This window comes from Carassius auratus, unplaced genomic scaffold (genome assembly GCF_003368295.1).
Source record: "Carassius auratus strain Wakin unplaced genomic scaffold, ASM336829v1 scaf_tig00215406, whole genome shotgun sequence".
NCBI classification, from domain to species: Eukaryota; Metazoa; Chordata; class Actinopteri; order Cypriniformes; family Cyprinidae; genus Carassius; species Carassius auratus.
The window spans coordinates 225,336-250,000 of NW_020528072.1; the positions used below are offsets into that span (position 1 = coordinate 225,336).

General features: G+C 35.8%; 1 long non-coding RNA gene across 1 annotated transcript in view; it reads right to left on the bottom strand.

Moving 5' to 3' along the window:
• Positions 1-6,749: 6,749 nt before the first annotated feature.
• Positions 6,750-24,665, bottom strand: part of LOC113094531 (uncharacterized) — a 25,221-nt gene continuing 7,305 nt past the window's right edge. The window contains exons 2-3 of the long non-coding RNA XR_003288116.1: positions 8,943-9,100; positions 6,750-6,860 (exon numbers count right to left, since the gene is read on the bottom strand). This is a non-coding gene — a long non-coding RNA (uncharacterized LOC113094531). The remainder of the gene's footprint in view (positions 6,861-8,942; positions 9,101-24,665) is intronic.

A 24,665-nucleotide genomic window follows, 5' to 3' on the forward strand; every position in this document is an offset into this window, starting at 1 on the left:
AAACTCGTACAGGTCTGGGACAGCTTAAAGGCAAGTAAAATGTTTTTTTTTTTTTTTTTCATGTTTCTTTTTTTTTAAACTACCCCTTTAAAAGTGATCCCATTCAATAGGATCATTCACCAAAAAAAAGAACATTGTCATCATTATGATCATTGTTGTTTATTGTTATCTAATCCTGTCATTATTTACTCAGATTTATGAGTCTTTACAAATTACTTTATTCCACTGAACACAAAAGAGATTTTGAAGAATTCGGTACGAACTGATCCAACAGTTAAACACCTAAAACACTTCTGAGGAGACAAAAACCAACATCAAGTGGTTCCAAACAGTCAAAGATTTGGTTTGATTCTGAAGATGTGGATTACAGACTTTCACACCTTATTACTGCGCTAATGACTCTTTGAGACAAACCAAATCATTTTAGCAAGTCTTACAACAGCATCTCTCAAAGGGGACTCAACTTCCTGAGGAATATAATTGAGTTTGAGGCTTTTAATAGGCGCTGGCAAGGAAGGATCAACACTTGACAGGTGGCTTTACTCCAGCGCTGGCTCTGCTCTGTGTGACAGCTGCGTGTCTTCACCTCCTCATTACATACTTCATAATAATCACATAAATAATATCAACAAATCCTCTGCCAAGCTCAGTCAGATCATGGAGAAAAGCGCACTTGTGTGTAGTTTATATGAAACACACCTCTGAGTCAAGTTTGTTTTTGCCAACTTTTTACTGTTACATTATCACAACCATTTTTTAATACAAGTAAAAACCAACTTTTTAATCAGCAAAAATAAGTAAAATAAGTATCATAGTTTCCACAAAATTATTAAGCAGCACAACTGTTTTCGACAGAAATCTTTCTTGAGCAGCATATTCTAAAAGATCATGTGACACTGAAGACTGCAATAATGGCTGCTGGAAATTCAGCTTTACCTTCACAGGAATAAATTATTAAAATATTTATTTTAAATTGTAATAACATTTTACTGATTTTACCGTGTTTTTAATCAAATAAAGGCAGTCTTGATGAGCATAAGAGACATTTAAAAGCAAAATATGGCTGACCGATTCTTTTGAATGCGAGTGTACATACATTTGTTGTACATAATGTTTGTTTATAATTCACTTATATTTACAGAAAATAGCTCGGAGCCAAAACATGAAGGTAATACAAGATTCATTTATCCATCTTCTCATCGTTTCCTGTGATAATTAATCAATTTTTTAAAAAATCTAATGCAAAAAAAAAAAAAGAAAAAAAAAATATTATATATAATTATTATCCAATTCTGACATTCTGAGAGAAGGAAAAGAGCCAGAGAGAAATTAGGTAATAAAAAATAAAAGGATAAAACACTACTAAAATCTTAAGGCAAAAATAGCATCAGGGTTGATTCACCCTCCACACTCAGTCTCTCTCAGATCAGCATGGATGCTGTAACAGATCCAGGGCCCTCCAGAGACCTCGTAGAGGAGTAGAGGAGGACTCTCACAGCAGCCCAAAGGCTCATGTGGCTATTTAAAGAGCGCTCAATTCTCTGTGATGTAGGAATCACTGCTAATAGAGATAATTCCTCGCACTGTCTGACCCAGAAGGATCGGCCAGATGGGATTTGACTTACCACACACAGACACACTACAAACACACTGGTTACTAGTTTACATCCTCTTAGCTACATGCTATTGGGGGTTTATTTTACAAACACAGCCAAAACCATGTTTAATGCACATTATAAATAAAAAAAATGATAATAATTCCTTACGATTAGCCTGATCATATGTTTTCTTCCTTACATTCATTCACATTATATATTATATTATATTATCAAGCATAATATGATAATAGTCTTGTTCGAAATCCTATAGAAGCCGACAGCAGCAGGGAACTATAGCAACATACAAATATTAAGTAAAATATTTCAAGCTTTTTATTATTAGTACTTTCCACTGTTGAATGGAAATTACTGAGTATGTTGCAATGCATTCTGGGATTGCATCAACCACGATGCTGCTTTACAAATTGGTTAAAACAAGCATAATGTCTCTGTCCATCATATAAAACAGCTATTGCACCAACATGCTTCTGCTTTCTAGTGCAGTAGGTTTAAGCACAGGGATAATTCACCATTACTAATCTCATCACAAATAAAGCAGTCATTACTGATACAATTCAAATACATTCAATAAGGACCTTAGCTCAAGCTAATGTACGGAGTCTTTACACTTTGGTGCATCTGGATAGTAAAGAAAATAATAAAACAATCCGAGATTCCGTGCACGTTGGCGGAACACAGAGAGAAAAGTCCATTCCAGCCATCATCAATCTTTTGATTACTTACACGCCAGCTCCCACACAGAAGCTCGCAGATGCCAGAGCCAGTTAATAATTCTATCCATTTTCAGAGGTAGACTCCATCATTTATTATGTTCTATATCTATCTCATCAGCTGTCTAATAACTCTCATCATCATTGGCTAATGCCGGAGCCAGTATTCGGCCCAGATAAAGCGCTTGGCTACACTGTTTGCTTTATTTACTTTTGTGAGCATTGTAAAGGCTGACCAGCGGCTAATGAATACTGCAGAGGGAACGGTCGAGGTTACGGAGAGCAGGAATGTCCGTGACGCTGGCTAATATAGCGTTGACTTTAATCATTACCACTTATTCTGGTCGCATCTGGGAGGAATATTTTGCATGCAATGATTCTATAATGTTCTCTCAACCTCTGAGAGAAAAAAAAGACTTAGAGTGTCAGGTAGTCAAGGTCTGATGCTGTCACATGAAAAGAGTGTAAACATTTTGGAAGCTTCTGTTGGATATTATGAACCTGTGACCTCTATGCAAGAGAGAAACAGAGCACAGGAGGAAGGAACAGGGTGATGGGGCATTTACACCATGATTGACAGACTGAGGGTTTCTAGGGAGGAGAGCTGACTGATCTGGAGCTCTTTATGGTAAGTTAAAGAACCTTAAGCACTAATTTATCTTCATGGATGCAATAAATTAAAAGCCATACATTTTTTTTTCTAGAATTTTCATCCAATTTTAAATGGGTTTCCCTCCAAATCTGTTCTGATGACAATACATTAAATCCGGAGTCAAACTAAACCTTTAGTAGTCAACACATACTAATATTATGACTTTATCCTCTTTCCATCCCATCTAACCAGCCTTCTACATTGTTTACCAGCACACAAATGTACATCTGATGTCCTTTATATGCACACACAACCCTGCTGCTCAGTAGCACAATTTCTCATTCTAACATTTGACAACATATGCTTTGGGAGCCACAAAATCCAATGACAGTATGAAATCTAACAATGATTGGAATTTCACACAGCTAATTTCCCAAAGGGTTTTTCCCTATTTGCCAGGATTTCCAACCAACAAAATGAAATTTAATACTGCTTATACAATTAGCATGTGTCCAGTTTATTATTTGAATGGACTCAATGCAACCTGACATAAGATAATGGAAATATAGCTGCCATTTATTGCTGACACTGAATAACAAGATTTATGTGTGCATATATATATATATATATATATATATATATATATATATATATATATATATATATATGCAAACACACATATATAATAATTGTCAAATAAAAATCACATTAGATATAAAATTGTCTATTATAATGCAATGACAGACATTTTAATCATAAACTGCTAATATTTATGATATAATTTATGTTATAATATTCATTTTAATAACTAATAAATACAATTATAGAAACATGTAAATTAGAAGGTACAAAAATGTCATAATATTATAACTGTAATATTAGACCGAACTACAGTATTCTATAAAATGGCTCCACTAACATTTCACTAAAATATAATAATTTATATTAAACAAATTTACTCATATAATATTTCTTTCAAATAAATGCCAATTCATAGATATTTTGGCATATATATAAAAAAAGATATTCATACAACAATGGCTTACGTGTGTTTTTTGGGGGCTACTGTATTTACATAGATATTTTCGAATACATTTCAAAAGCATTTCTGCTTCGTTTCTGAATATAAAGTAAAGCTTTTCACGCAAAACCTTGACTGTGGGTGCGGTTTAAGCCACCAAAAATATGCTCTTCACAGTCTTCAGGTCCCGCTGCTCGGATGCCCTTCCAGAGAGCAGACTCATTTCCTCTTGCAGCCTCCAGCTCTGTTTCCCACCAGCTCTGCTAACCCCCCGTAGCTCTGCAATTTCAAAATGTTTTCTTTTTTTAAGTGTCTTTTTAAGCAAGCGGGCTGTACTGCCTTTTCAACTTGTTCCAATGGAGAGCGTCTCTTAAGCAAAGCCCCATTGAGCGGCCACGTGGCACGCTTGCTAATACCATGATCACTTTTATTCCCTCGAGCCTCTAAAATCCTCTTAAAAGCGCTCAGACGTAGTCGCGCACACACACCCACGGCACCACACTAAAACAAGACAGGGAAAATATAAGCGGAAGCATTCGCTAAATTGCTGCACTCCAAATGAGTCTGATGAACTGAGCCCTTTGATTGCATTTTCAAGCTCTGCATAAAATTTGTACGCCATTTTCTTTTAATATGCATCCTCATTTGCCACACTGTACCGGGAACATCAGTTAATCAGTCCCGCCCATTACCCAGTCCGCTATCTCCAAAGAAAAAGAAAAGGGCTAGGCAGAAAAAACAAAACAAGCAGTGGTTATGCGTGACACTGTGTAAAGGAAAATAAATGTTATGTGCACTTGTGTGTACGTGCGAGTGTGAGTGAGAGGGGGGTGTGGTAAACGCTTGATGTGCCATCCACCCACCAACCGTTCCCTCCTCCATCTTTCAAAGGTGTGCAGTGCCCTTTAAGCACAGCTCAGTGGCTTACAAGACCGGTTTCAGACCGTGTTTACCCGTCTGTCAGGCTCACTGATGCCTGGGTGTACAACGATAAGGAAAGGTTGCCGTTTAAAGCCTCAGCGAGCTTTGCTAAACAAACTGGCGGCAAATGTGCATATTAAATCAGACAGACAAAACCGGTTGGAGGAAATATAATGACAGAGTGACACAAACAAAGCAGGTGCTAAAATGATCCCATTTAGTCATTTAACAAAAGCCAGCACATTTGCACGGCTTTCAGAGGCCGCAGTCTTTTCCTTGCTCTGAGTTTCTAACCATCTCGCTGTCTGCTTTCCATATTTCCCTCTCTTCCATGGGTGAGACATCCATGAAATCTGGGAATATGATGAAGGAAGCTGCTTGTAAAATAACTAAAATATTATATTTGGGTGAACAGGATGGCATCCATGAACAGTATCCATGTTTATAGGAAGTGTTGAGGAGACTAGAGCTGGGCGGCAAGATGGTATATATATTGTGTGTACATTTTGAAGAATGTTGAGATTCAAACAACACTGGACCCCACTGACTTTCATTATATGGACAAAAATAGATTTTATTTTTATTTTTTTAATGAAAAAAAATTATATATAAGTTTATTGGAATATACAAGTATATAGGCATTGTCATATTTCATGGAAATAAACTTAGGACATTTTATTACAAAGTTTAAATAGAATTTGAACAGACTTTTTAACTTTGAAAACACCTAAATTTAAAAATCTCGAGGTGTTTCCATCAACAAATGTCAACAAAGACCTGTGCAACCCATTTAAGACTATTTTTGGACCTAATAAAATGAAACAATGGATTAAATATATTTAATATGCTCCATATCATCCAAAAACAGCCATTACTACACGTTATTTCAAATTTGTAAACTGTACAAAATACTGCGACATAAAATTTTTGCTTATATATAAAATGTTATATAAGATTTTGGTCATAACCCCCATCTGTGAGCATTGCAATGATGAGAGCATAGCAAAATGTGTGATTTGCATGTTAGGAGGAGTGAAGTTCACTAATCTATCTTTTTTTATCCATTTATAATTTTTTTTTAACTATTCCCAACTAACTGAAAAAATTATTTACCCTACTCCAGTTTACCCTATTCACCATCATCAAATAACAAGAAAATGATAATGCAATGGCAATCTTGATGTAAAATATCCCAGTGTGAACAGACGCTAGGCCATCGATCAATAGTCCATTAGCATCCGTTTCTCCGTTATCCCCCAGGCCTCACAAAAGTCATCTTCCTCAGTTTATTTGTCCCCTGGCCCCACATGACAGCAGATTAGCTCACTCAGTAGGGCTTCCATTCTAACCAAAGCCATTGTGTGCAACCACATTCACCCTGAGACCAGAGTCACCTTAACGAAAGTGCAAAATTAAAAAGGTGCTCGATCTCACAGTGAGTCCTTGTGCTGACAAAAGCGGCGGAGTAGAATAAATTGCAGCTACGACGGAAAAACAGTCTGTGATAAAAATATGAAAAAGAGCCTGATTTAATTTAGTGCTCATCTGCTAAGGGCTAGAAAAATGAAATGAAATTTGAGAGGCATAATTCATCAAACCAAGCAGTGATGTCAAAGCCTCTCAGTACGGAGCAAAGAGAAAAGTCTTCAAAGCTTCCAGAACCCATGGCATCAAACGTCGCAGGGAACGTGACTGCTTCATTAACATTCCCAAACACTTTTCCATACTCAAATTAACTTCGGCATTGTGAAATTACTGATTAAGTGATCTTGAGTGGTGGAGCTGAGACAAGTGCTGTTTGCTGGGCTGCTGTTCTGAGGGTTTCTGACGAACTGGTGCTCTGTTTTAGAGTTCCGCAGAGGTAAGGGCGTCTCTCTTACCTCATTGACATTGATGCCATTTCTCCTCATGTACTCTCGGTCGTTGACCTGACCGCCCTCTGCATAGTCCATGGTTAGAATACGCTTGGTGGAAAGATCCCAGTGAATCTCCAGGATCTGGGAGAAAACAAAACAAAGCAAATGTCAGTTTTTACAGGATGAGAGAGTGGGGTAAGTTGTGCCACATCTTATTTCAGTACTTCTAGGCAAATTAAATGTGTATTTTAAATAAATAATGATAAAAAAAGGTCTCTAAAGCACAATCCCATTCCCAAGTCTAATTTTTGACATTTAACATTTTTGCACTTCTGTGAACCAGTTAGGAATAACATTTTGAAGTGGTTAAACCATTTTTAGCGTATTGTATTTATTTAGATAGTATTGGTATGGTTGATATACCGTTGCTAGAGAGTTCTAAATGTTTTTTGGAGTATTGCAACGTGGTTGCGAGGGAGCTGAGTATTTTTTAAGCATTGTTATGTGGTTACTAGATAGTTGAGTGGTTTTATGCTGTGCAGTCCCTAGCGTGCTCTGAGTGTTTTTTTTTTAGCATTGCTATAAGTTTGCTAAGGAGTTCTAAATGTTTTGTAGAGTGTTGCTTTGTGGTTGCTAGGGAGAAGTGTATTTTTTAAGCATTGTTAGGTGGTTTCAGGCGTCGCAATCTAGTTTTGTTCTTTAAACTGTTGTTATTGAACAGCCTACAGTATTTTTTGTTGACCATTCGGTCCACAATCCACCTCTCTCCTCTATCTGGTCAGATCCGAGGCAAACACTTGACGCCTGACAGTATACACACATGTGCGTGCTTCTCGTGACATCATCTTTAGCAACTTGTTTTTCAGTTCGGTTCCATACACACTGCACAGAGTCTCTGTAAAATGTGGCTGTCACTCTTGTATTTTAGTGAATCGTGTGTGTACAAAAAGCGATTAAGTAGTAAAAGGCGAACTTACAAATGGGTTTAGCTGTAATGTATAGTACGTGGCCTATCTGTATTTCCAGACAATGACATCGAGAAAATGGGTTCCAGCTATAAAATTTGTAGTGACGGATAATGCCAGATGCGCAGAATTAGCAATAATCTGCACATAAAGATCAAAGAAGCAGGCGTTTTTGATGATTTAGATGATCTTCCTTTTCCATACAACAGCTTCCTGTTGCTGAACATCACTGCTTATCTGGTGCATTGCTCTACCACCTCATCTCACTAACTAAAAATGTGAAGATTCATTGTTTGTTTGTTTTTTTGTTTTTTAAGGCCTGGCTTTTGCCACCACCTCCGGTGACACACTTTCAACCTAGTTCCCCTTCCACTCTCTTTATCGAACAAACGTCAACTATAAAAAAAAACTCCCTTACCACCATATAACCAAGCCATTTTTCAGATTTGTGCAACAGCCAAACGCTCTGAACTGCCTGCGATTCCACTGCACTGCCGCCACTGTATAATCACGCTTGTTTTACAGGGTGAGAGGCTGATGCAGAGAGCCTGGGATTTATTCCTGACATGGCAGCTTGTGCACCGCTGTCAAACATTTTGACAGAGCTAATAGTGTGCATTAGAGGCACAAATCTGAGGGTGTAAACCCAGGCAATTCTCATTACCCTGCTGGGCCAGCCAGGACTCTTTGTTATTCATTAAAAATGAAAGAGGGACTTGCCTGGAAGCATTTGGCAGTTGTTATGACGGATTATTTACCTTGCAAAGTCTTTTTGCTGGGGAGAAATATGAGGGTACTGGCGTCTAGCCGGAACAGTGTGGAAAAGTATAAGTTGAAGCTATGGTGTTTTAACGGGACTTGTAATGTGACTTGCTTCACTTGAAAGTTGATAAAATTCTAAGAATAAAATGTCGAAATGTAAAAAAAAGTTAGAGCTTTTTGTTTTGTAGTGCTGGAGTTTTCATTGCATTCATGCAACCTTGAAGGGCACACTACTCTTAAGAGTCGTTCCAAATGAAAGTGAGCAACTGAATTCATTCCTGAAGGCTGTTGACAAAGTAAAAGTCAGTGGTCACTTCAAGAAAGTAATTTAGCCATTCATGAACCTGGCTAGCAAGTCCTTGCGATTCATTTTAAAAGCCGAGGTCATTTAAGACACTAAGATCTTTTAAAAAGACCAATTGCTGCTGTATACCCAAAATTTACTCTTTTTTTTATGGTTTTGCTAAATGTCACACTGAATAAGACTGTCACAAACCTTCAGAAACTTGAACTGCTTGAACATGTATGCTATTTTCTCAAAGTTTTGTCCCTCATTGAGGAGTCCAGCTCTAGAGGCATGTTATTCTTGGCTTCTTCCACCAGCCACATAAAGGCAAAGTCTGGAAACAACCAGAGGACAACCTGCAGGAGAAACTGAAAACAGACAAACATTTAGTTGTATTTATTTACTTTATCCATTACATGTATGTTATATGAAAAAGTTTGATCAGGCCAGAAAAGTACAATTAAATTGCATCACAAAAGAGTGATCCAGACTCTAACGGAAAGCGAAAAAGTAAAAAAAAAAAAGAAAAAGAAAAAAGAAAAGTAAAACATTCTAAACATCTTATGGTCTCTGTAAAGGGTATCAACTGTAGAATACATTAAACTGAAGCCCAGACTCTGAATAAGACCTAGCCATAATAGAGTAATTATATGTGATACAAATTAAATTGTAGGTTCATAGACAAATGGCTATTTTCAATAAAATTAATGAATAAAACTTTTGGTTAAATGATGGATTATATTTCTTAATCACTAATGGGATGTGAATAGGCCCTAGATGGATCGAGCCATACATAGGCGTGTGACAATGATAAAGCGTGTGAATTAGGCATCAGAAACCAGGCATCGGCAGATCTGCTCCATCTGTAATTACCTCCATAACAACAATGTCCTTGGAGCTTTGGCCATGTTTGCACATGAAGTCTGAAAAAAATTAAATTAAAGTTATTTATTTATTTATTTATTTATTATTATTATTATTATTATTATTATTATTATTATTATTGTTATTATTATTATTATTATTATTATTATAAAAATAAGTAAACTTTAGCCAGAGGAATCCTAAATATATAGAGAATTTGTTTTAAAGAAAATAATAATTAAATAAAGATATACAAATATTTTTTTATTATATATATGTATATATATATGTATATATTATGTTATTGTAATATATTAAAATAATAAATATTATGTACAAGAAATATATATATATATTTTTTTTTTATATAAGTAATATAGCACAATATTCAGGATTGTATACAAAATAACTATAAATTTAATGTTATTAAAAAAATATATAATCCAAAATAATAAAATAATAACCTGTACCAAGGTCTGAGTCATTTTGTGGCTCTTTCCAACACTTCCCCAAAAAATGTTTTATACTCAATGTAAAAACGGTCTACAAAGAAATATGTTATTCCACAAGGAACAAATCATTTAATTGCCAGTTCAGTTATAACAGTGGGAGAAATTATGTTGAGCAGGGTGTAAGCAGGGCATCTTGTAAATGCAGTTGGTGAAAAATAGCATGACTGATCAGTATGTCACTTTTTTCCTGCGATGCCAACTGCAATGAATATTCAACACAGACACAACAGGGGCAGTGGAAGGGGATGCCAAGAGGAAGTGACAAATTTCTCATTTGTGTCATTACAAAAGGAGTTAACCATAAATAAATACACCAAAGGAAAATCAAGCTGTTCTTCTCCAAAACAACATATTTCCAAATGTGTTTCACTGCTCCTGGACCTTTCATCATTGAGTGCCATAAAATCCTAGCTTTCACACAATTAACGTCACCTGGCAACCTCTACAAAAGCGAAAGAAAGTGCAGCAGATGAAGGTCATCTCAAATTCGGTTGTTCTTTTCAAAGCTTCTAATTATATAATGATGTACTCTTAATGGTCTAAATCCTAGTGATGTGCACACATTTTGGGTCTGCATAAAGAGCGCATTTTGGGAATCATTTCAATTTGCTCAGCAATATGCAAACAAAATCAACTAGTCAGGTCTTGTTAAAGAGCAGGTCGTATGATATTTTAAAGTAGCCTAATATTGTGTTGGAGTCCCATAACATTTAAGGTCAGAAAACTAAATTTTTAAATGATTTAGAAATTATTTGTTCAAAGCAGTTCTGAGTTTAAGTTCTGTAAATCCCTCCCTTCCATAAATTTACTGTGCTCTGATTGGTCAGCTGGCCAAGTCTGTTCTGATTGGTCTTTCTGTATACACAGAGCCAGAAATGAAATGCTCTGGGGGGTTATTTGTAAACAAAGAAGGTTACAAAAATAGCATCGATATTACCTTGTCAAGTTGAGCTTGAGTCGAAGATTCGAAAATATGACGACTTCTTAAAGGGTTAGTTCACCCAATAATCAAAATTATGTAATTAATAACTCACCCTCATGTCGTTCCAAATCAGTAAGACCTCCGTTTATCTTCGGAACACAGTTTAAGATATTTTAGATTTAGTCTGAGAGCTCTCAGTCCCTCTATTGAAGCTGTGTGTACGGTATACTGTCCATGTCCAGAAATGTAAGAAAAACATCATCAAAGTAGTCCATGTGACATGGTCGGTTAGAATTTTTTGAAGCATTGAAAATAATTTTGGTCCAAAAATAGCAAAAACTACGACTTTATTCAGCATTGTCTTCTGTTCCGTGTCTGTTGTGAGAGAATTCAAAACAAAGCAGTTTGTGATTTCCGGTTCGCGAACGAATCATTCGATGTAACCGGATCTTTTTGAACCAGTTCACCAAATCGAACTGAATCATTTTAAACGGTTCGCGTCTCCAATCCACATTAATCCACAAATGACTTAAGCTGTTAACTTTTTTAATGTGGCTGACACTCCCTCTGAGTTCAAACAAACCAATATCCCGAAGTAATTCATTTACTCAAACAGTACACTGACTGAACTGCTGTGAAGAGAGAACTGAAGATGAACACCGAGCTGAGCCAGGTGATGACTGATGATACTGTGTATGTGTGATTCAGTATGAAGCAGACTGACACACAGAGCGTTTGAACCGAGCTGATTCTTTTGGTGATTGATTCTGATGAAATAATTCTGTGCTAATGTAATGAGCCCAGGTAAACCGAAAGCTTGAATCAAGGAAAATCATCGCCAATGACACCATTACGTTGAGCACAAAATAACCGGTGAACTGTTTCCTTTTATTGAATCGAACTGTCCGAAAGAAGTACTGGTGATCCGAAAACTGATGCAACCGGTTCTTGACTCGTGAACGAGTCAATGTTTCACTCATTATCTGGCTCGGCTCGGTGTTCATCTTCAGTTCTCTCTTCAAAGCAGTTCAGCCAGTGTACTGTTTGAGTAAATTAATTACTCCGGGTTATTGGTTTGTTTTAATGGAGGGACTGAGAGCTCTCTGACTAAATCTAAAGTATCTTAAACAGTGTTCCGAAGATAAACGGAGTTTCACTGGTTTGGAACGACATGAGGGTGAGTTATTAATTACATAATTTTGATTATTGGTTGAACAAACCCTTTAAAGTAGTTGAGAGTCGACTCTTTCTTTTGAGAGACTATGTCTTTGTTTATCATGCTTTCTTTATTTGATTAACTTTGCAGACCGTTTACATTGAAGGAATGTAAACTATACACTATACACACTTAGAAAAAAAGGTACAAAAATGAACAGCTTATGAAGCCCATCTAAAATCTGAAAACATTTGAGCTGTATAAAAGCCAAGTTAATCTGCATCAAAATTCCCCTTTGCTGATAATGAGTCCAAAAATCGTCAGCTCCAATTTGGAAGCAGCCAAATTCCAAAAGCAGAATTGAGAAAATAGAGTGAACAGCTCCGACTCATCTGATAACTAAGTTAGCAGATTTTATCATCATCCAGGTTGGACTTCTGCCATCTACAGTATGTCAGCTGAGCAGCATGAGGTGGACCAGAGGCATGATGCCAGGGTCTGCTGTCTCAGGTGTAGGACCTCTGAGAAACAGACACTTCTCACCTTATGCATTCACCCAGAAATTTCCCATGCAAATGGCCCTGATCAAGACTGTTGACGTCTAGAAGGCACCCAGGATGACAAGCTGTGAGTAACATGTAAAAGAACAAAGCATGAGGTAGTTGTGAATATCACAAACAAAGTTTTGCCTCTCTGAATGAGAAACTTTTTTAGTGACACAACCAGATAAAAATAGAGCTTCTTTGTGTCATGATTAAGATTTGCCAGTTCCTGGCAGAGACAACAACTCTATAAATAAATGATATACAGAAATACCCCAGTTCCTCTCATTGGCTTCTTCTCTCCTTACATTTAATGTAATCATGAAGTTAATTATCTAATTATAATTATATCTAAATTTTAAGCTTATAATTATCATTCTGAGTAGGGCTGGGCTATACATATAATTGCCTTTAAAAATATTGTGATATTTGATCGTTTTGGCCAACTAAGCCCCAACTCCACCATGCCCTGCCCCTCCTTTTGTCTTCTTGCAGTTGAATCTTTTGTAATCACAATAAATGTGCACACAGAAATAAAAAATTTAATTTGATAACAAGTAATTTGATTCCTGCCCTTACGCATCTCTGATCTGATTTCCAAAATTGGAATAGCTTTCAGATTCACAACCCCCAACTAAACTATTTCATTTTTGCATGCAAACGATTTAAACTTACAAATTTCCTGTAGCAGACCTCTGAACAGGCCCAAATTGACACTTTTCTCATTTTATGAATTCCTAAAGTGTATTCAAGCTAAACCAAATATTGCGAGAAACATATTAAAACATGCTTGCAACACTTAAATATGCTAAAAACAGAACAGCAACACCTAGCTACATCAGTATGAAGTCTAATGATAGCGTCTGAGATAGGCTAATATGTCTGATATGGTATATGGTCTGTCTTGAGTTTTAATTGATCAATCTGACTTTTTCAGATTTTACCGGAATAAAGCCTTCAAGCTTTTTCAAGATTTTCAAAATTTCAGACTAGGCATTGGTAAAGTTGGTCATTACACTTCCCAACCCAAAACACATTCTATTAAGTTATCATTTCTACTACTGACATGATGGTCCAGGACAGACCATCATGTAAAATATAAAAAGATGGTTTGTTTTGTTGTTACCGTTTATATATACTTGCAGGTTTATCTGAAATAGCTTCTACCACAATAATAGACTGGCTAATTCAAACAGTCGCACAGCAGGTCAGTCCAAAATTGTACAGACCACAGAGAAAGAAAAAAAAATGTGTGGAAATGTGTGTAGACTTTATGATCAGAGGATCCTGTCTGTCCAACAGTAACAAGCACCAATTATTTCACAGGCAAACCTCGGTAAACAAAGCAAAGTGACCAGACTGAGGTGGTCAGTATCTGAAACTGAGAGCGCCCCTTATATAAACCTTATTCCGTTATTCAAATAAATACTTAATTAGTAGCCCATTTATAAAACTTTCCAACAAGCATAAGCAGTCACTGTTCAGTCTAAGGATGATATGCCAGATATTTGGCCTTTATGTATAGCAAAACAAATCACCCCCATCAAAAAAGTTTTATAGCAACATAATAGTGTTGCCCATCCAAACCTTTTGTACACAGATAACCTCTCTGATTAGGCTAATGTGAACTTGACCATGACTAGTTGCTCAGAGGGACCTTCCTGCACTCCCGAGGTGCCTCTACAACATATGACTAGCACTTGCCACTCTGTATGAGTTATGCAACCATATCTCTAGGAAAGCTCTCATTACACCATAGCAATGCAGATAATTTTTTTTTAATGTGCATGTACATTTTGACACAAAAATGGCTGATTTTTACCTCTATATTCAAGTAATATTGAGATTATACACTATATATAGTGTTTTGCTTTAGAAAATGACAGTTTAACCATCATTCTATGATGAGTCAAGCAAGATTTTGCTTCACACACCGACCCCCAGCTGAGTCACTTCTTTTGCATCTGTCATTCAAAGCCTGTGGGGGAGGAAGCTATGCTAGGCTCCTCCCACTCCAATCTCCATTCTTTCCACAGTGGGACAAGAATAATGGAAGCAATTAGCTACAGCAGAGGTCAAGAAGGAATCCCTAGAGAGCTGTAGTCATTAGACTAGCCTGTCTCTTGTCATATGCAATATGCTCAGCCCACAGTACTACAACAGCATTCACTACAGAAGTCGCTGTATCAAACCTCAATAGTGCACTAATTCCCTCTGGAGTTGCGTTGCAATATGTCCTGCACAGCACGAAAGCAAAGGTCTGGCATTTGTATTTTCGTACCATTTTGCCTTGTTTTTGCCGGAGCGTTCACGTATTTGACCCAGTTTGTCCTTTCTGAAATGATCAGATAATCAGAGTTTTGTCTCTTTTTTTCGTGCAAGCTTATCTAAAGCCACAGATGACTGGGAGCACAGATCAGCCAGTGCCTGCGATGGCCTGATAGCACAGTGTGACCTCTGACCTCCCGCTGAGCAGCCAGAGCCATTATTGTGCCTCACTGTAATCACAGTCAGCTGAGACTGCCGCAGAGGGGATTCACAAACAGAGGAGAGAGATAGCGGTGTGAGCGGCCCTCAAAACAACTAAAACCTGCCTATTGACTGACCAATGAGGTTGTGACATTCATTCACCTGTTAACAAATTTAGATGTGAAGAGCTGAATAAAATAATAAAATAAAATATAAAATAAAATAAAGGTCAAATTTACAGTATTTACATAATGTTTTTACAATACATTTTGTTCACAGCAGTTTTTAAGGCATAAACAGGAAAATAATGATTCAATGATACAAACAAAATGAATTTAAAATCAAATATAAAATAAAATAACTATATACTATAATACAATAATAAAATAGTATAATAAAAATAATGTATAAATCATTATTATATTGATTATATTATATTACTAGTAATTTAGGTTGTTATACAGTTGCTAAGTGGTTTTAGTCTGTGTAAGCTGTGTGTATTTGCTTTAAATTAAATTTTAGCTTTAGATTTTGATAAACTACCCACCATCCCGACTGAAACTAATAGCATAACCAAAAAGATAAATTGTATATAAATGTGAGTTTGTGAAACATTTGGAATTAAGCAGATTTCTGCATGAATACTTTCCTAATAAATATAAGGGGTTTTCAAAAGTGTGTGCGTGTTACAAAACTAAATACCTTCGATATTGGCAGCACGTCAGACAGACAGTCGCTTGGCAGTCCACCTACAAAACTTTATAAATCACTTCCATTAGGTCCAAGTAAGAGTAAGAGCCCAGAAGCAATGGACACATGGGAATAGGTTGCATATAATTGTGCAGCTTATAAGTGGTTGTTATAAATTGCAAAAAAAAAAATATTTTTCTATCAATTTCTTAAAATTAGCTAAAGTTTTAAACACATGAAACTAACAATGAACAATGTTTACAGAATACAGAATTTGAATTTCTAGGTTAATAATTTTTTTTCCATACATCTGAATCTATTAATAACATTTTAAATTGCATTAATGTATAAATGAATGAATAAAATGGTGAACAAGGGACAGAACATTTAGAAATTAACATTAACCTACATTGACAAATGCAGTTGAAATTTTCTTTATTGTAAGTTTATGATACTTTAACTAATGATATTTCCTAGGTCTAGGTAAATTACTAGTGGTAAACCAATATATTTGTTGGATTATTATATTAACGCAGATTTTTTAGATACAATTTGCCATTTTAAAATGAACAGGCATTGGGATAAATTGTTTAACAGGCCAATATTTGGTATTTTTAAAACCAACAACATCATAACCAGACGTAAACCGATATGATCCAACCTCATGCCATTATTATTCGTAAGTATTCATATGTAATGTTTACACATGAACTACTGTTCAAAAGTCTGAGGCTGGTAAATTTGTTAGATTTATGTTTTTGGAAGTCTCTATATGCTCACCAAAAATGCTTAAATATACAGCAAAAAGTGTCAAATTTGTAATCCTATTTTTCTTCTTTTCTCTTTTGTATTTTAATAGATTTTAAATTTAAAAGAACAATATATTTGAAATGGACATATAGAAAAAAAAATGTAAAAGGCAAATAATCACATATATATGTTTAACAGTAAATTAACCAAATTACTATTCTACATTCTATTGGCTTGCAAACATTTGTACACAGCTCAAGTTGTTATATGCAAAATGCTTAATTTTGAGGTATTGTCACTATACAAATGAACTTTTCATTGCTATACATGCATACAGTATGCTAGAACTACAGTACACTAAACGAACACCCACTATTAACTACAATTACTAATGAGCTGTTAATATATTGACCACCAATTGAGACCATGAAATACTGAATGTAATCTCAATCAAGTGCTTTGAAGGCCACAACATACAATCTCCTGGGCAATGCGTCAACAGGATCTTGTTGCACTGTCACCATCACAGCCCTTACATCCTTTATCTCGCTCTCTCTCTCTCTCTCTCTCTCTCTCTCTCTCAGGTTACAGGGACGGGTGAAGAGCATCTTCAAGTGCTTCTTCTAAGAGGCTTCCTTAAGAGGGGCCACTGAACTGCATGCAGTTGAAGCCTCTAGAGCAAAAATTGAAAAGAGAAAAGCATAGAGACAGGAGAGAATTGATTACACCTGGTCTGGCGTTAACCGTCATTGTGCCTGGCTCTCACGAATCCCATTGTAATAATTGCACAATAATTGCTCATCATAAAAGACCATCTTGAAATCAAGGTCTCGCCAGAGTGACTCCACAAAAGACTTCTTTATCATTTCACACATTGTTCTCTGAGGTACTCGTTTCAATTTCTACATGAGGCGCTGTGAATAAAACATAACATATTATGAGTGATTGCAACAGCTAATTTGCCAAACTCTCTATAGACTGTAGAAACTCCCGGAGGAAGATGTTCCTAATTTTTCTGGCAGTTTGCAAGCTTGTGAATCTCTCGACTGTGGGCTGAAACTCTGACAGGCCTCTCATTCACACACTGGCTCGGAAATGACACAGCAGGCCCTCGGGGAGCTCACTCATGCACACGCATTGGGAAAAGCGACGATCCCAAAGGCTTCCAATCACCAGCATCATATGCCATGACATACATTACCCTACTGCTGCAGCACCGACAGTCCAGAATACTTGCAGCCATTACATCTCTAGCTTCCTGCAAAGAACAACTTGGAGTAAGCATGATGACTTGAAAAGGTTTCAGACCGGGGTAATTCCATGATGCAAGCAATTATAACACTCAAGCACATCCTAAAGAACAAGGATGTCAAGATTTTGGAAGGTCCATATGGGCAGAAGAATCAGATGCTGTTTTCAAAAAACAATTGTGAGGGCTGTGCGTTTCTGCAGCCTGAGGGCCTGCTGTGATGAATGCTGACATTTTTACAAGGAGCATTTAAGAGCCAAATGTTTCATCTGGGAGGTTTAAAAAGCAAATTAGCTCAGATCTCTAGCCTTGGGGCATCTGGCTAATTTGATTTGGTGTGGAGGTGGAACACTGATGGGGTCGCTGTTCATTTTTTTAATTTTTTTTTTTTGTTACTGTGTAGGAACAGTACTAGGAACCAATTTGCAGGAGCCAATATTTTGGGGCTTTTTACTCATTTTTATTGAATGTAGTAAGTAAACTACTGTAAAGGTAAGTTACTGTAACTTATTAGGTGGAGAACTGGAATTAAATGAAGACATGATACAGGCGTCACATCTGCAATTTCTGAGCAGCAACATTAGTGTTACAAATAAAAACAGATTTTCATATTTGGGAATTACCAATTTTTCATTAAGAGCTATCAAACACAATAAAACATTTAGTTCTTTTTACTGAAACAAAAACATACAAAACGACCAGTGTAATTAAATTCACAATCAAATGACTCTGACAGTTCTGGCTAAACAATCAAAAACACACAATGTGAACAGTGTAGTCTGATTCAAAAACAAAATGACTCTTATGAATCGGTTCTTGTTAAGGAATCAAAACCATACAATGTGACGAGTGCAATTCGATTCACATAATTGACTCTTATGAACCTGTTCTTGTTAAGGAACCAAAAATAGACATTGTGACCAGTGTAATCCAATTAACAAACAAAAGCAGCTCTTTTAATTAATAGTTCATAAAAATGAATTACCATCTTGAATTCATTCAAATGCACCCATCAGAATGGTTACTGAATCGACATCTGACTCAGGTGAACTGCAAGTTATCATTATTTTCAGTAATGTCTGTGTTGTAATGAAGAAAGTCACAACTCTTCACAGAGTAGATCAGATTAAGAGACTGTTGACACCAACATTACAAAAAAAGCATAAATATGAAAGAAAGTACGCAGTTACTACTTACTCTCAGAACCACATCTATTTCTTTTCAACATCCCTGAACACAACTGAAAAAAAAACACACTCAACATCTATGAAAATAATTGCTCTTTATTATTTATTGAATTGAGAGTTTTTCAAAATTTCTAAACATTCAAATTCAGGCAAGACAGATAAGTATTATTAGTTTTGGCTCCTTTCATTTCTTTTGAAAAGTAGCCAAGGCTACATTAAAAGTCCAGACGTGACAAGCTAATAGCCACATCAGTGTTCCTTCCAATATATAACAGCAGGTGGTCACCGCCAATAACCTTTGTATTGCACAGTATGGAGCCACATGGTACAGCGACCTCATTTACAATTCAAAGAGCTTTGCATTCAGCTGTGTTCTGGAGGATGTTTCTCATCTGCCTGCTTTCATGTTGTACGCAGTCATTTTGAAGACATTTGGCAGGAATAATAAGAAGGTTTCTTACACAATTGCATATGTATAATCACAAGCAACATACTTTTTGTGATGATGAGCGCCATACTGCTGCCATCTCCTGACACTATAATGGCTGTGGTAAGCTCACATTTCCCTGCTGTCTCTGAGGTATAATTAAAACTTCTTGTAATCATTTTTCCCCTTTAAGATCCAAACACTGAAACGCCTACCATAGAAACTAGCAACATTTGAAATGCACAAGGAAGTTCAATGATTAACAAAAGGACAGGGGTTTCAAATCGCCCTTCATATCACTGGGAATCATAGCGGTAGTCACACAACAAATCATCTTTTTTTATATCTTTTTCTATACTATTCTACACTTCGTATTGCCTACAAGGAATATCCTTTCACGCAACGGTAAGCTTATATTAACTTTTTTTTTATTATTTAATTTATTGCATGCAGGCGTCATTTACTCATACTTACGTCATTTTCAACCAATTTGAACTTCAGCAGAACACAAAAGAAGACATTCATAAGAATGTTCACGCTGCTCTTTTTCCAGCAAAACACAGGGGTGGTCAAGCTCCAAAATGACAAGGGCACTAAATGTCCAGTACGACAACATTCCACAACACTCCTTATCTTCTAAAGGCGTAAGTTACCATTATACGAATTACAGTAACATATGAATGGACCAGTAAGTCATAATAATGACTAACAATTTCAATGTGCTTTTTTACAAAACATAATTTTTTGCATTCTATGGAAGAAACGTTGTATGCAGTTAACTACCAGACTGATTTTGTCTGTCAGTGAAATATCATGATCCCATTTCATGCTCATTTTAGGCTCACTAGTGGAATCAGTAAGATTTAACCTGCAATTATGACAAAGGGTTGTTAACGTCTTAAAAGTGCTTTGCACATATCACCTAGTGAGTGCTAACGTATTTCATGGACGCACTGGAACACTCTGGATTCAAATGTGAAAAACTAAGAAATTGCATGTCAGCATGAAGCTATTGAAAGTTGCCAAACCAGCATGCATGAAAAGTGTCATAATTAGTCATTACTTGTGCTGTTAAGTGCATAACCTCTTTTCAGCCTACTTCAGATCTGAACATTGGGCCATTAAATTCAGCCTTCCTTGAGAAATGGATCAGCATTACAAGCCTAGAATCAAAATGTAGGGTATTTGAGAAGGCAGAGCCCTTTTGCAAAGAAATGTGAAGATGCCTTTGACCTAAACACAGAAAGCTTGGGACTGACAGCCGAGTCATAGAGTGTTGTGACTGTTTTCTGATGTTAATTACATTGAAAGAAGCTGTAAAACAAGCCACAAGACTCTGCTCCATGAATGGGGAAGTAGGCACAGCTGGGGCGCTTATAATCAGAGGCAGAGCGTCAAACAAAGAGATTAAATATCTTTTTACAGCACTAAATAAATCAACTTCTCTTGGAGCCACATTCCCTCACACTGACGAGTATCTCACATAACTGACTTTTTTTTCCCTTGTCACTTGCTATACATTTGGTGTTTTTGGTGTGTTTATTTGAATCAAGCAGCTTTTGTAAATGTTACATTATGTACTGTATGAGCAGTCTCAATCATATAATCACCAATCTCGCCGTTAAGTACACCGCTCCTGTTGATGGACGGGTAGGTAAGAACCCGAAAATACCATATGACCATAAATGTGTTAAAAAGGAACACTTAACCCAAAAACATACATTCTGTGAAAATTGAATCGCCAATATGTTGTTCTAACCTGTTCAACTTGCTACAGTGGAACACAAATGGAAACATTTTAAAGATACACTTACAATGAATGAGGACTGAAGATTTCCTTTAAAAAAAAGGGTAACACTTTCTATGAAGCCGTATTTATAATATTTATAAAAAAAACTTAGAATATGTTGTATCGTCTCATGAATATTCATAACACTTAATAATATTTGACACTCTAATGAGAAGTAGTTGGCATATAGTTGCAAAGTTGCTTATAGTTGATTAATTAGGGGAGCATCAAAATAAAATTTAACCATATAAAACACTGCATTTTTTTTTCAGTTGGGGAATTAAGCTCACATCAATTAACATAAGCTCCACACTAAAATAACACTCAACATCTAACCACTCACAAGCTGTAGTAAGATACCGTACAGATCTTAAATAAACAATGTGAAGATATGATACAGTCCATTATACTGTACATGAAGTAGATTTAATAGGTGTTAATTGTGTGTTATAAATAATCATACTCTTAAACTTGTAACCACAAATACGTAAGTATTATGATGTATTATAATTGTTGTTAGGATTATTCATGAATTGATATAACATATGTTTTTTTTTTTTTTTTTTTTTTTTTTATAATGCATTATGCATTCATTAGAATGCCTTAAGAATACCCTTATAATGTATTATAAATACGGGCTTCATAGAAAGTGTTACCAGAAAAAAGTCACCAGAAAAGAATCAAAGTACAGTAATACCATAGTAGTTACTATCTTTGCGTAAGAAAAAAGACAAAAATGTAAGTAAATATTTGGAAGAAAGACTTCATAGGGGGTTTAAACTAAATGGGGAATGAGTACATGATTTTCAGTTTTGGGTGAACTATTCCTTCAAATTCATGTCATTAGCTGATACAGTAGTGAAAACTTGGGCACTAGATATTTATTCTGTAACCTATATCCAAAGGTCTAACACAAATATGAATGGAAGGCACTTAACAAAAATGCAATTTAGTGGTCAATGATAATCATATCAAAAGAGTTTACCAATTCACAAGTATAATTAAATCCTAAATATTTACTGAAAGACTATCCTAAAAAATATATGTGGATAATTGGTATTAGAAATAATATATTAATCAAAAATAAAAATAAAAACATTTTACTAATTAAAAGCAATATTAGAATCAATCTACTACTATCTTATTATTAAAATAAATAAATACATACATACATAAAGCAAACAAAATACAAATTTTCAAACTTCAAATTAAAACATTCTATCCCTTTCTCATAAGTGAAAAGTTGCACCTAGACTTGTAGATCTTGTAGGTAAATATTTTAAGGTTTTGTAAAGTTCTGCTTTATGTATGGTTTGGAAATTTTTAGCTAGTTAAGGTTCCAAATCTTCACAAATGTGAATTCTCTGCAATCACACACTATATATATATTTTCAATTCTATTATATTAAAGAGACCTGTGATTTATTATCCTGCATTATTTTATCTGTTGTAAAATCAACTGTGGCGTTCTCATGAAATGCATTTATAATAAAAGATGACGTGATCACACTTGACATGACTGAGGGCACCAGTACAGCCTTTGAAGCTAATGCAAAAGAAACTGTAATGGGGAACAATGTTTGGCATCACACATGAAAAAGATATGCAATCACTTTTAGCAGTGTTATGGTCCTTTTCAGAGCAGAGCCAGTGTGTTGGGTGGATGAATGGCATGCTAATGGAGCAGATATTCACGCTGAGGAGATGGAGAGATAACATTCTGCTGTGGGGCGTATGGGAGAGAAACTCTGGTGAGTGAGATAATGCAGTGTTTATGGTAATATTTTAATCTCTTATCATGCTAGAGGAGAAACCCAGAGGGTATTTATCAGCTTTTGAACTGACGTACCACTGCTTTATTCATTTTATCATCTTTTTTAAAGAACAAAACAAAAAAGCTATTCCAATCTTCGTAGTGCCCTATCAAAAGCAACAAGAGATGGCTTTTGCTTTCTTTTTCACTCTTTCCTTTTCCATGATTGATGTCATTTTTAAATATCATTTTTCTAAATGTCAGCCAAAGACAGTTTTGTGTTGTGAAATTCTAGTATTTAATGTAAGCAAGGTGGTTATATTATTAAAGGAATAGTTTACACAAACAAGAAAATTTGCTGAACATGTACTCACCATCAGACCATCCAAGAAGTAGTTTCTTTCTTCATCTTAACAGAATTTTATCATTTTGGATCTCCAGCAGTGAATGGATGTCATTAGAATTATTTCATACAGCTGAAAATATATTACAATACTCCAGTAATCCACACGACAGTCCATCAATTAATGTCTTGTGAAGCCAAAAGAAAAGAAACAAATCAAGGCATTTTAACTTTAAACCACTTCTGGTCTAAATGTGAGTGCATAATCCTTAATAATGCATTCACCATTGAAAAAGTCCACCCCCTATTGTCCTCTCACACCAAAATCCACCAATTCATTAGGTTAGAATTGTTCTGAGCTGTTTTCACTTGCTTGATCTGTGCATATTTCATCTCCTGATTCAGAGGAAATGACTATCACTGGAAAAAGCATTATTATGGCTAGATGAGTCCCATTGAACAATGTTTATAAATTTAAATGTCTTGTTGGATTACAAACACAGGGTTTTTTTCATAGAATGTTAATTGATAGACTGGAGTTGTGTGGATTACTTGTGGATTTTTCTTTTTAATCAGATGTTTGAACTTTCATTCTGTCTGACGGCACCCATTCACTGCAGAGGATCCATTGGTGAGCAAGAGATGTAATGCTAAATTTCTCTAGATCTGTTCCGATGAAGAAACACCCTCCATGCCATCCATGATGTAAATGAGTTTGAGCGCATTTTTCAGCAAATAAAATGTCTTGGTTGAGCAATTCCTTTAAACCTTTCAATATAAAGCTCCTTAGTGATGAGTACAAAAAAGGCCAAACAAACATAAGTCAGTCACTTCTGCTACTTCACATTTAAAACACAAAATGTATCCTATTTATGAATTTATCCTCATTAACAAACTGCAAAAATGTTTATGTTGAAAGTCTGGAAAAGTTGTTTGGGTGTTTTTTACAGAGAGTAAGGAACTGTCTCGAGATGCACCACAGTGTTGTGCATCAAAGAGCAGTACAGTAGAGTATTCTCTTCAGGGCCGAGTGGACAGATTGTCGAGTCATTTCTACAGCTCATTCCAGATTCACACTGTAGGACCACATATGCCACCGCAAATGCTACAGTTCCGTTTCATTTCTCATTTTTTATTACTTAAAAAAAAAAAAACTTGCAGCCTCCAAGTAAACTTGGCTATTCACTTTATGATGAAAAGGCACATGTACTACATTGGCTGTTAGAATCAGTATAATAATGGATTACTTGCCATAGCTGTTACCGGAAAAGTGAAGTCTA